At 35.5% G+C, this 11,597-nt stretch overlaps 1 long non-coding RNA gene across 2 annotated transcripts; it reads right to left on the bottom strand.

The window, feature by feature from the left end:
• Positions 1-1,054: 1,054 nt before the first annotated feature.
• Positions 1,055-11,172, bottom strand: LOC143055972 (uncharacterized). 2 transcript variants are annotated; one of them, XR_012972183.1, is made up of 4 exons: positions 10,959-11,172; positions 5,167-5,287; positions 2,148-2,235; positions 1,055-1,279 (listed from the first exon to the last, which is right to left on the bottom strand). It is a non-coding gene; the product is annotated as an uncharacterized LOC143055972 (long non-coding RNA). The 2 variants fall into 2 exon arrangements; XR_012972184.1 differs by lacking the exon at positions 10,959-11,172 and adding an exon at positions 7,032-7,088.
• Positions 11,173-11,597: the final 425 nt, after the last annotated feature.

Genomic DNA, 11,597 nt, shown 5'->3' with positions numbered 1-11,597 from the left:
TTTAATATTGTTTTGTTTTGTGTAGACTTACAAATTCGTATTTTTATCCATCCAAAGACAAGAAAACAAAAAAAAACTAAACTATTATAGCTTAAAGCCAGGACGATACAATGTTTCGCATGCATAAAATGTCAAGTGAGAATAAGTTCAAATAAAGAATTAGCATTTAAAAATTATCTGCAGCGCCGTTTGTACTGTACCGATGCCAAAAAGATTGATTTATCACCACTGATATGTGAATAATGTTTCGCATGCCAATTCTAATGCACCAGATGCGCATTTTGACAATATTCGTGTCTTCGGTGATGCCTTAAACTGAAGAATTGGAAAATTCAAAACACAATACAAACGCTTGAAGAGATGATCAAACTTAAACAGCAGCGGGAATAACAAAAAATCAATTCCGCTGTTCTATATGGCTTTTTCAAATGCACAACATCATATTGCCAAAAATACTATTTTGCGCTTTTATGAAAACTCTACAAAAGTACTTTCCATGATCGTTTGCAATTACATTAATTTTCTATGCATTGTATAACCTTCAAGTTGGTAATTATCTATGGATAGCCACCAGCATGTACTCCAACCATCTTTATTGTGTTGACTTTCAAATAGGTCTTCTAAGTATAAACAATAGACGAATACGAGAGGTTTAAGCAGTAGCTGAAACAAGAAAGTTGTTGTCAAGTGGCTTTGGCGGAGTAACAAACTGTGTAAGTATACCGCTAACATGTTTAACCCCGCCTCATTCTGTATGTATGTGCCCTTCCCAAGTTAGGAGCCTGTAATTCACTGGTTGTCGTTTGTTTATGCTTTACATATTTTTTTTGTTCATTTTTTGTACATAAATTAGGCCGTTAGTTTTCTCGTTTGAATTGCTTTACATTGTCATTTCGGGGCCTTTTATAGCCGACTATGCGGTATGGGTTTTGCTCATTGTTGAAAACCGTATGGTGACCTATAGTTGTTAATTTGAAAAAAAAGTTTGAACAGTTGTTGAAAAAAACTATCAAGAATTTAAACAATTATAACATATACAAAAATACAAATGTAACAAGTTCTATCCTGACATTATCTTTCAAAATGCTTTTCATAAATAAATATAAAGCTAAATAAATGCACAACGGCTAATTGTATATAAATATATCGAGTATATCGAATCGTTGAAATTTGACTGCGGCTATGTAGATATAATCACTATTCTCAAACGAAAAATACTATAAAAACGTCTACAGAGATTTTCCACATCATGCGACAGTCTCACTCTATTGTGCCCATGCTGAAAAATATAGAGGCAATATAATAAATAATATTATTTTGATCTGATCCCATGTCAGTGTTTTAGAACAATAAAATATGTTTAAACTTAAATAAAACCGTTCTGTGTTTGGGACATAACTGATAATACGATAAAAACTGACTGACATACAACCAATTCCAGAGTAGCAAATATTTTCAAGAATAAGGCGATGTTGTAAATTTTGACTAATGCTATGTTACCATCTCAATATAATCATGTTCGGATTGAGAGAACTTAGAAATTACAAATAATATAAATCTTCGTGCCTTTTTTCATCTGGATACATAAAGCACACGCAAAAAGAAAGAAAGTAAAAGTCCCCCAATAAATTGTTCGAATGTTTGAATATTTTGTGTAAAGAGACAGTGAGATAACGAAACATGTATACTCTTTGTTCGAAAATTTGAAGTTTACATTTAATAAACATGAATCTAACAAAAACATTTAGAGTGTGTCTTGTTAATGTTAAATGATCTTGTTATTCATGTTATTACTTAACCAAATTTGCTTTTTACACATTAACCTATAAATATTCTCAAATTTATTCTTGTTACATGTAACACCTTATTAGTATTAGTAGGTAAAGATCGACTTAAAATTCACAAAGAGCAACACGCATTTGTGTACATATAGTGTGGGGCTGTTCTGGTTTACATATGTGTGTGGCTGTTCTTTCGATATAGGCAGTTCGAGAAATCTTATTAGTCAATGGTCTTACAACACTTTTTATTTCATAGACTCCTGGCTGTCAAAGTTCAGAAAGATATTTTATTTATACATTAAAATGACTCATAGAATTTTTCAAAACTTCTAAACTTTACATAAAAAATTAAGATTTTCTCCTCACCCGCTGTGATACAGTTGTAGCCAATTGTTTTAGGTACACAGAGAGAGTTGTTGTCACATGGTTTTGACTGGCAGTGTCCAGCTACTTCCTGAAATTAAAAGATGTCTTCTATGAGGGTATGGATTGAGGTACTTCTTTTTCAGTGTTCTTAATTTTTCTATTATTTTTCTCCATTGAGTATCTATCTATACTATTAAACGAGAAGACCTCATTTTGTGTGTCGCTTCTCTTCCTCCCACAATAAATTGATCATCATACCTCTGTGTCATATGGGTACAGTACCATACATAGTCGCATTTGTCATCCATTCTTATTAGTATTCAGTTGGGGTTATTTTGGGAGAAAAACGAAAATAAGGCGTATGGATATTCATTCCGTCATCAGACCGACTTTTATGTCAGACATGACTTCCAGTTTTAACATTGTGAATCAATCGTATGATAGATGACCATAGATAACAACAAGAATGTGTCCACAGTACACGGATGCCCCACTCACACTATCATTTTCTATGTTTAAAGGACTGTGAAATTGGAATAAATTCTCTAATTTGGCATTAAAATTAGAATGATCTTATCAAAGGGAACATGTATACTAAGTTTCAAGTTGATTGGACTTCTACTTTATCAAAAACTACCTTGACCAAAAACTTTAACCTGAAATTTGCACTATCATTTTCTATGTTCAGTGAACCGTAAAATTGGGGTCAAAACTCTAATTTGGCATTTAAATTAGAAAGATCATATCATAGGGCACATGTATACTAAGTTTCAAGTTGATTGGACTTCAACTTCATCAAAAACTACCTTGACCAAAAACTTTAACCTGAAATTTGCACTATCATTTTCTATGTTCAGTGAACCGTAAAATTGGGGTCAAAACTCTAATTTGGCATTTAAATTAGAAAGATCATATCATAGGGCACATGTATACTAAGTTTCAAGTTGATTGGACTTCAACTTCATCAAAAACTACCTTGACCAAAAACTTTAACCTGAAGCCAAAAACTTTAACCTGAAATTTGCACTATCATTTTCTATGTTCAGTGAACCGTAAAATTGGGGTCAAAACTCTAATTTGGCATTTAAATTAGAAAGATCATATCATAGGGCACATGTATACTAAGTTTCAAGTTGATTGGACTTCAACTTCATCAAAAACTACCTTGACCAAAAACTTTAACCTGAAGCCAAAAACTTTAACCTGAAATTTGCACTATCATTTTCTATCAGTGAACCGTAAAATTGGGGTCAAAACTCTAATTTGGCATTTGAATTAGAAAGATCATATCATAAGGAACATGTGTACTAAGTTTGAAGTCGATTGGACTTACACTTCATCAAAAACTACCTCGACCAAAAACTTTAACCTGAAGCGGGACAGACGGACGAACGAACGGACGAACGGACGCACAGACCAGAAAACATAATGCCCCTCTACTATCGTAGGTGGGGCATAACAAGAATGTGTCCACAGTACACGGATGCCCCACTCACACTATCATTTTCTATGTTTAAAGGACTGTGAAATTGGAATAAATTCTCTAATTTGGCATTAAAATTAGAATGATCTTATCAAAGGGAACATGTATACTAAGTTTCAAGTTGATTGGACTTCTACTTTATCAAAAACTACCTTGACCAAAAACTTTAACCTGAAATTTGCACTATCATTTTCTATGTTCAGTGAACCGTAAAATTGGGGTCAAAACTCTAATTTGGCATTTAAATTAGAAAGATCATATCATAGGGCACATGTATACTAAGTTTCAAGTTGATTGGACTTCAACTTCATCAAAAACTACCTTGACCAAAAACTTTAACCTGAAATTTGCACTATCATTTTCTATGTTCAGTGAACCGTAAAATTGGGGTCAAAACTCTAATTTGGCATTTAAATTAGAAAGATCATATCATAGGGCACATGTATACTAAGTTTCAAGTTGATTGGACTTCAACTTCATCAAAAACTACCTTGACCAAAAACTTTAACCTGAAGCCAAAAACTTTAACCTGAAATTTGCACTATCATTTTCTATGTTCAGTGAACCGTAAAATTGGGGTCAAAACTCTAATTTGGCATTTAAATTAGAAAGATCATATCATAGGGCACATGTATACTAAGTTTCAAGTTGATTGGACTTCAACTTCATCAAAAACTACCTTGACCAAAAACTTTAACCTGAAGCCAAAAACTTTAACCTGAAATTTGCACTATCATTTTCTATCAGTGAACCGTAAAATTGGGGTCAAAACTCTAATTTGGCATTTGAATTAGAAAGATCATATCATAAGGAACATGTGTACTAAGTTTGAAGTCGATTGGACTTACACTTCATCAAAAACTACCTCGACCAAAAACTTTAACCTGAAGCGGGACAGACGGACGAACGAACGGACGAACGGACGCACAGACCAGAAAACATAATGCCCCTCTACTATCGTAGGTGGGGCATAAAAATGAAAAATGAATAAGACAATCAGAGTACTGTTGTCCATATCGTGGTTTTTAGATCGTAAAATTAAGAACCACTACTATTATACCTCGGTTTTAACAAGGATTTGTATCCTTGGTTCTAACTTACACATAATTTTCATAAGTACTCGACGGGAACAGGATAATTATTTTTGCTTTTATCTGCATGTACTGTATACTATGATTAAAATACTACTATAGTATGTATATTAGACACTCTATATAATATAGGACATATAGCAGTGATCGACAAGGAGAAGAAACTTAGAATTAATAGTTAATAGAAAATTAGATACACTTTAATATTTATAATATGGATACGTATTCAGTTACTAGAACTATTATCAAGTATTAAGGAACTTTCGTCAATGATTTACTCTGATTAAGAAATTTGTTAAAGCTACATCATTAGGGTATTCAAGTCCTTTTAAAATGTAAATTTAAACATGCAATTTTTCGTTTTGTTTAAAAGAGATATCAATATTTATCTAATTATATAATAACATCTTATTTCTTGGTTAATATCAAGCATAAGCATGCATACCGGATTCCAACTTGAAATGTTTGATGAAACATATCCTGTCTCTGAGAGCCTCGAACTGGTACTGGTTTGGTCCAAGAAAAAGCACGTGTTGTTGGCTGCTCTAAAATTGACCGCCTCACATCTATAGTAATTAAAAGTAGAAATTAATTTACTGTTCAGAAACATCAATTTGATTGTAAGATATAGAATCCGATTTTTAAAAGTACTAAATGTTGAAAATTAAAGGTACATGATGAAAATATCTTGCAAATCAATAATGTTTGAATTGTTCCGACTCTTAGTAACAAAGTTTATGAACATACAATTAGTATCAACATTAAAGCGCAAGTGTCCTCTCTTTTAAATGTATAAAAGATAAATTACAAAATCGCCTCGAGTGTGGGAGATCGTTGCTGCAACCCCCGCCAAGAGCAAAATGTGGTCGACTCAGAGTTAAAATATAGTGTAACATGCCTGTCTGCACACTTTGCGAATTATCATGTCAAAATCCATCTCAGTATAATAACTTGTAATTGCATGATTGTAGCATTTGTAACTGATCATAAAACAACAATTATGATCATCATCATTTGTGAGTATCGACACATTTTTACCGGGTTTTTTTTCAGGATAGCTAAGCCATCCCAGTAAAAGCAAACGGGGATAAGTCAGGAGACCAATCTACAAAACCATAAATTATAATACTTATAAGTACAACCAAAACCTTTTCAGGCCAATTTTACTTGATTGACAGTTTTCCTGACATAGGTTACTGGCTATGGTTTTCTCCGGTAAGTCCGACTTTCTCCTCCAAATAAAAATTAGCGCCATGATATAACAAAGTTTGTCGAGACAAGACACTTAAAAAAATAGTCAATTAATATTACTATTTTACTTTTGCTAAAGCTCATACATTAGTACATCATAGACTGAGAAAAATACATTCAAAAAGTATCAATTACTTCATATCAATGTTGAAGCGTTTGCCTTGCCTTGCCTAACTGCCTGTAAACAAAGCATTCCACAAACAAAAGTCGATTGTATGTTAACCTAGCATTACTGCCTGTAAACAAAGCATTCCACCAACAAAAGGCGATTGTAGGTTAACCTTACCTTAATGCCTGTAAATAAAGCATTCCACCAACAAAAGGCGATTGTAGGTTAACCTTACCTTAATGCCTGTAAATAAAGCATTCCACCAACAAAAGGCGATTGTAGGTTAACCTTACCTTAATGCCTGTAAACAAAGCATTCTACCAACAAAAGGCGATTGTAGGTTAACCTTACCTTAATGCCTGTACATAAAGCATTCCACCAACAAAAGGCGATTGTAGGTTAACCTTACCTTAATGCCTGTAAACAAAGCGTTCCACCAACAAAAGGCGATTGTAGGTTTCTCTTATCTTACTGCCTGTAAAAAAGCATTCGTTCATTATCACTGGACTAGTATATATTTGTTTAGGGGCCAGCTGAAGGACGCCTCCGGGTGCGGGAATTTCTCGCTACATTGAAGACCTGTTGGTGACCCTCTGCTGTTGTTTTTTATTTGGTCGGGTTGTTGTCTCTTTGACACATTCCCCATTTCCATTCTCAATTTTATTTCCCTTACCTAGCTGTCTGTAAACAAAGCATTCAACATGTATGTTTCTCTTATCTTACTGCCTGTAAAAAAGCATTCCACCAACAAAAGGCGATTGTAGGTTTCCCTTACCTAGCTGTCTGTAAATAAACTAAGCATTCAACCATCAAAAGGCGATTGTATGATTGCCTTACCTTACTGTCTACAAACAAAGCATTCCAGAAACAATTGGCGATTGTATGTTTGCCTTACTGTACTGCCTGTAAACAAATCATTCCACAAAAAAGCAAGTGTATGTTTGCCTAACCTTACTGCCTGTAAACAAAGCGTTCCACAAACATAAGGCGATTGTATATTTGCCATACCTTACTGTCTGCAAACAAATCATTCCACAAACAAATAGGGAGTGAATGTTTGCCTAACCTTACTCCCTGTAAACAAATCATTCCACAAACAAAAGGTAATTGTAGGTTTCCCTTACCTAACTCTCTGTAAACAAAGCATTCCAAACAAGAATGTGTCCTCAGTACACGAATGCCCCACTCGCACTATCATTTTCCATGTTCAGTGGACCGTGAAATTGGGGTAAAAACTCTAATTTGGCATTAAAATTAGAAAGATCATATCATAGGGGACATGTGTACTAAGTTTGAAGTCGATTGGACTTAAACTTCATCAAAAACTACCTTGACCAAAAACTTTAACCTGAAGCGGGACAGACGGACGGACGAACGAACGGACAGACGGACGGACGCACAGACCAGAAAACATAATGCCCCTCTACTATCGTAGGTGGGGCATAAAAAAAGGTGATTGTATGTTTGCCTTACTTTACCGCTTGTAAACAAAGCATTCAAAAACAAAAAGCGACTGTATGTTTATCTTACTTTACTGCCTATTAACAAAGAATTCAACAAACAAAAGTAGAGTGTATGTTTGCCTTACCTTACTGCCTGTAAACAAACCATTCCACGAACAAAAGGCAACTATATGTTTGCCTTACCTTACTGCCTGTAAACAAAACATTCCACAAACAAAAGGCGGTCGTATGTTTGCCTTACTTTACTGACTGTAAGTAACCAAAGCATCCCTCAAAAAAAGGCGACTGTATGTTTGTCTTACATAACTGCCTATTAACAAAGCATTTAAAAAACAAAAGGCGACTGTATGTTTGTCTTACATAACTGCCTATTAACAAAGCATTTCAAAAACAAAAGGGGACTGTATGTTTTTCTTACCTTACTGCCTGTGAACAAATCATTCCACAAACAAATAGCGAGTGAATACTTGCCTAACCTTACTCCCTGTAAACAAATCATTCCACAAACAAAAGGCGATTGTAGATTTCCATTACCGAACTCTCTGTAAACAAAGCATTCCAAAAACAAAAGGTGATTGTATGTTTGCCTTACTTTACCGCTTGTAAACAATGCATTCCACAAACAAAAGGCGACTATATGTTTGACTTACCTTACTGATTGTAAACAAAGCATTTCAAGAATAAAAGAGGACTGTATGTTTGTCTTACCTAACTACCTATTAACAAAGAATTCAACAAACAAAAGTCGAGTGTATGTTTGCCTTACCTTACTGCCTATAAACAAACCATTCCACGAACAAAAGGCAACTATATGTTTGCCTTACCTTACTGCTTGTAAACAAAACATTCCACAAACAAAAGGCGGTCGTATGTTTGCCTTACCTTACTGACTGTAACCAAAGCATCCCTCAAAAAAAGGCGACTGTATGTTTGTCTTACATAACTGCCTATTAACAAAGCATTTCAAAAACAAAAGGCGACTGTATGTTTGTCTTACATAACTGCCTATTAACAAAGCATTTCAAAAACAAAAGGGGACTGTATGTTTTTCTTACCTTACTGCCTGTGAACAAATCATTCCACAAACAAATAGCGAGTGAATGTTTGCCTAACCTTACTCCCTGTAAACATATCATTCAACAAACAAAAGACGATTGTAGATTTCCATTACCTAACTCTCTGTAAACAAAGCATTCCAAAAACAAAAGGTGATTGTATGTTTGCCTTACTTTACCGCTTGTAAACAAAGCATTCCACAAACAAAAGGCGACTATATGTTTGACTTACCTTACTGATTGTAAACAAAGCATTTAAAAAAAAGCGATTGTATGTTTGTCTTACCTAACTGCCTATTTACAAAGCATTTCAAAAACAAAAGGCGACTGTATGTTTGCCTTACCTTACTGCCTGTAAACAAAGAATTTCAAAAACAAAAGGCAACTATATGTTCTACTTACCTTTCTGCTTGTAAACAAAGCATTTAAAAAAAGCGACTGTATGTTTGGCTTACCTAACTGCCTATTAACAAAGCATTTCCACAAACAAAAGGCGACTGTATGTTTGCCTTTTTTTACTCCCTGAGGCTGTAAATAAAGCATTCCACAAACAAAAGGCGACTGTATATATGTTTGCCTTACCTTACTGCCTGTAAACAAATCATTCCACAAACACAAGGCGACTGTATGTTTGCCTTACCTAACTGCCTGTAAACAAAGTATTCCACAAACAAAAGGCAATGGTATGTTTGCCTTGCCTCACTGTCTGTAAACAAAGCACTTCACAAAAAAAAGGCGACTGTATGTTTGCATTACCTAACTGCCTGTAAACAAATCATTCCACAAACACAAGGCGACTGTATGTTTGCCTTACCATACTGCCTGTAAACAAAACACTCCACAAACAAAAGGCGACTGTATGTTTGCCTTACCTTGCTGCCTGTAAACAAAGCATTCCACAAACAAAAGGCGACTGTATGTTTGCCTTACCTTTACTGCTTGTAAACAAAACATTCCACAAACAAAAGGCGACCGCATAGGCGGATCCAGGGGGCCCTGGGGGGCCCGGGCCCCCCCTTTCGTGGAAAAAATTTGGTTGATTATATAGGGAATCACTGAAGCATGACCAGTGCGGGGCCCCTTGTAGGTCAGTCAGTGCCCCCCCCCCCCCCCCCCTTTATGAAAAGTTCTGGATCCGCCACTGGACCGTATGTTTGCCTTACCTTATATATAATTACTGACTGTAACCAAAGCATCCCACAAACAAAAGGCGATAGTATGTTTGCCTTACCTTAGTTACTGAGTGTAACCAAAGCATTTCACAAACGAAATGCGACTGTATGTTTACCTTACATTATCCACGAACAAAAGGCAACTATATGTTTGCCTTACCTTACTGCTTGTAAACAAAACATTCCACAAACAAAAGGCGATCGTATGTTTGCCTTACCTTACTGACTGTAACCAAAGCATCCCTCAAAAAAAGGCGACTGTATGTTTGTCTTACATAACTGCCTATTAACAAAGCATTTCAAAAACAAAAGGCGACTGTATGTTAGCCTAACCTTACTGCCTGTAAACAAAACATTCCACAAACAAAAGGCGACTGTATGTTTGCCTTTTTTTACACCCTGAGGCTGTAAATAAAGCATTCCACAAACAAAAGGCGACTGTATATATGTTTGCCTTACCTTACTGCCTGTAAACAAATCATTCCACAAACACAAGGCGACTGTATGTTTGCCTTACCTAACTGCCTGTAAACAAAGTATTCCACAAACAAAAGGCAATTGTATGTTTGCCTTGCCTCACTGTCTGTAAACAAAGCACTTCACAAACAAAAGGCGACTGTATGTTTGCATTACCTAACTGCCTGTAAACAAATCATTCCACAAACACAAGGCGACTGTATGTTTGCCTTACCATACTGCCTGTAAACAAAACACTCCACAAACAAAAGGCGACTGTATGTTTGCCTTACCTTGCTGCCTGTAAACAAAGCATTCCACAAACAAAAGGCGACTGTATGTTTGCCTTACCTTTACTGCTTGTAAACAAAACATTCCACAAACAAAAGGCGACCGCATAGGCGGATCCAGGGGGGCCTGGGCCCCCCCTTTCGTGGAAAAAATTTGGTTGATTATATAGGGAATCACTGAAGCATGACCAGTGCGGGGCCCCTCTTAGGTCAGATGCCCCCCCCCCTTTATGAAAAGTTCTGGATCCGCCACTGGACCGTATGTTTGCCTTACCTTATATATAATTACTGACTGTAACCAAAGCATCCCACAAACAAAAGGCGATAGTATGTTTGCCTTACCTTAGTTACTGACTGTAACCAAAGCATTTCACAAACGAAATGCGACTATGTTTACCTTACATTATCCACAAATAAAAGGCGACTGTATATTTGCCTTACCTTACCGCCTGCAAACAAAGCATTCCACAAACGAAAGGCGATTGTATGTTAGCAATACTTAAGAATGTGTTACTGTCCTGTCTGGTATTGCTTGAAATACCGAAAGCAGACACTGTATATATGGTCAGACTTAATATCGCCAACGTTTTCATTGCGTTTTCCATTTCTACAACCAGTTAACCTGTGTGGCTGCAGATCGATTTTAAAATCAATATCATTGTTTATATAAATAATGCTCACATTCTATTTGAAAGGTTCTTATTCATATCAAATCTATCGATTTTGTCATAGAAAGTTTTCAAAAATCCAATAGCAACGTATTTGCACTGTATATATCACAATAGTATTTATGTTGCTTTTACTTCAAACATAAATTACATCAGATTATATAAAAATAATAAAATATGTAAACAACTTCGATTCAAATATGGGAGGGTCCCATGGAGAACCTATGCTACGTTCATAAACTTCATATGGTCCATTTATTTTTCTTTTATATTTAAGTCGATTACGCATATATATGTCTGAGAAATACATAGGTCCAATGGTATAAGTAGTTGTGAACTGATGCGAGGCAAGGGAAAACAAGAGGTTCCTTATCATAGCTCAAACAATTATCACCGGTCTTGCAAAGTTCAT

This window comes from Mytilus galloprovincialis, chromosome 13, assembly GCF_965363235.1.
Source record: "Mytilus galloprovincialis chromosome 13, xbMytGall1.hap1.1, whole genome shotgun sequence".
Taxonomy (NCBI): Eukaryota; Metazoa; Mollusca; class Bivalvia; order Mytilida; family Mytilidae; genus Mytilus; species Mytilus galloprovincialis.
Note: the sequence above shows the minus strand (reverse complement) of the source record. Positions and strands in the feature narration are given on the sequence as shown.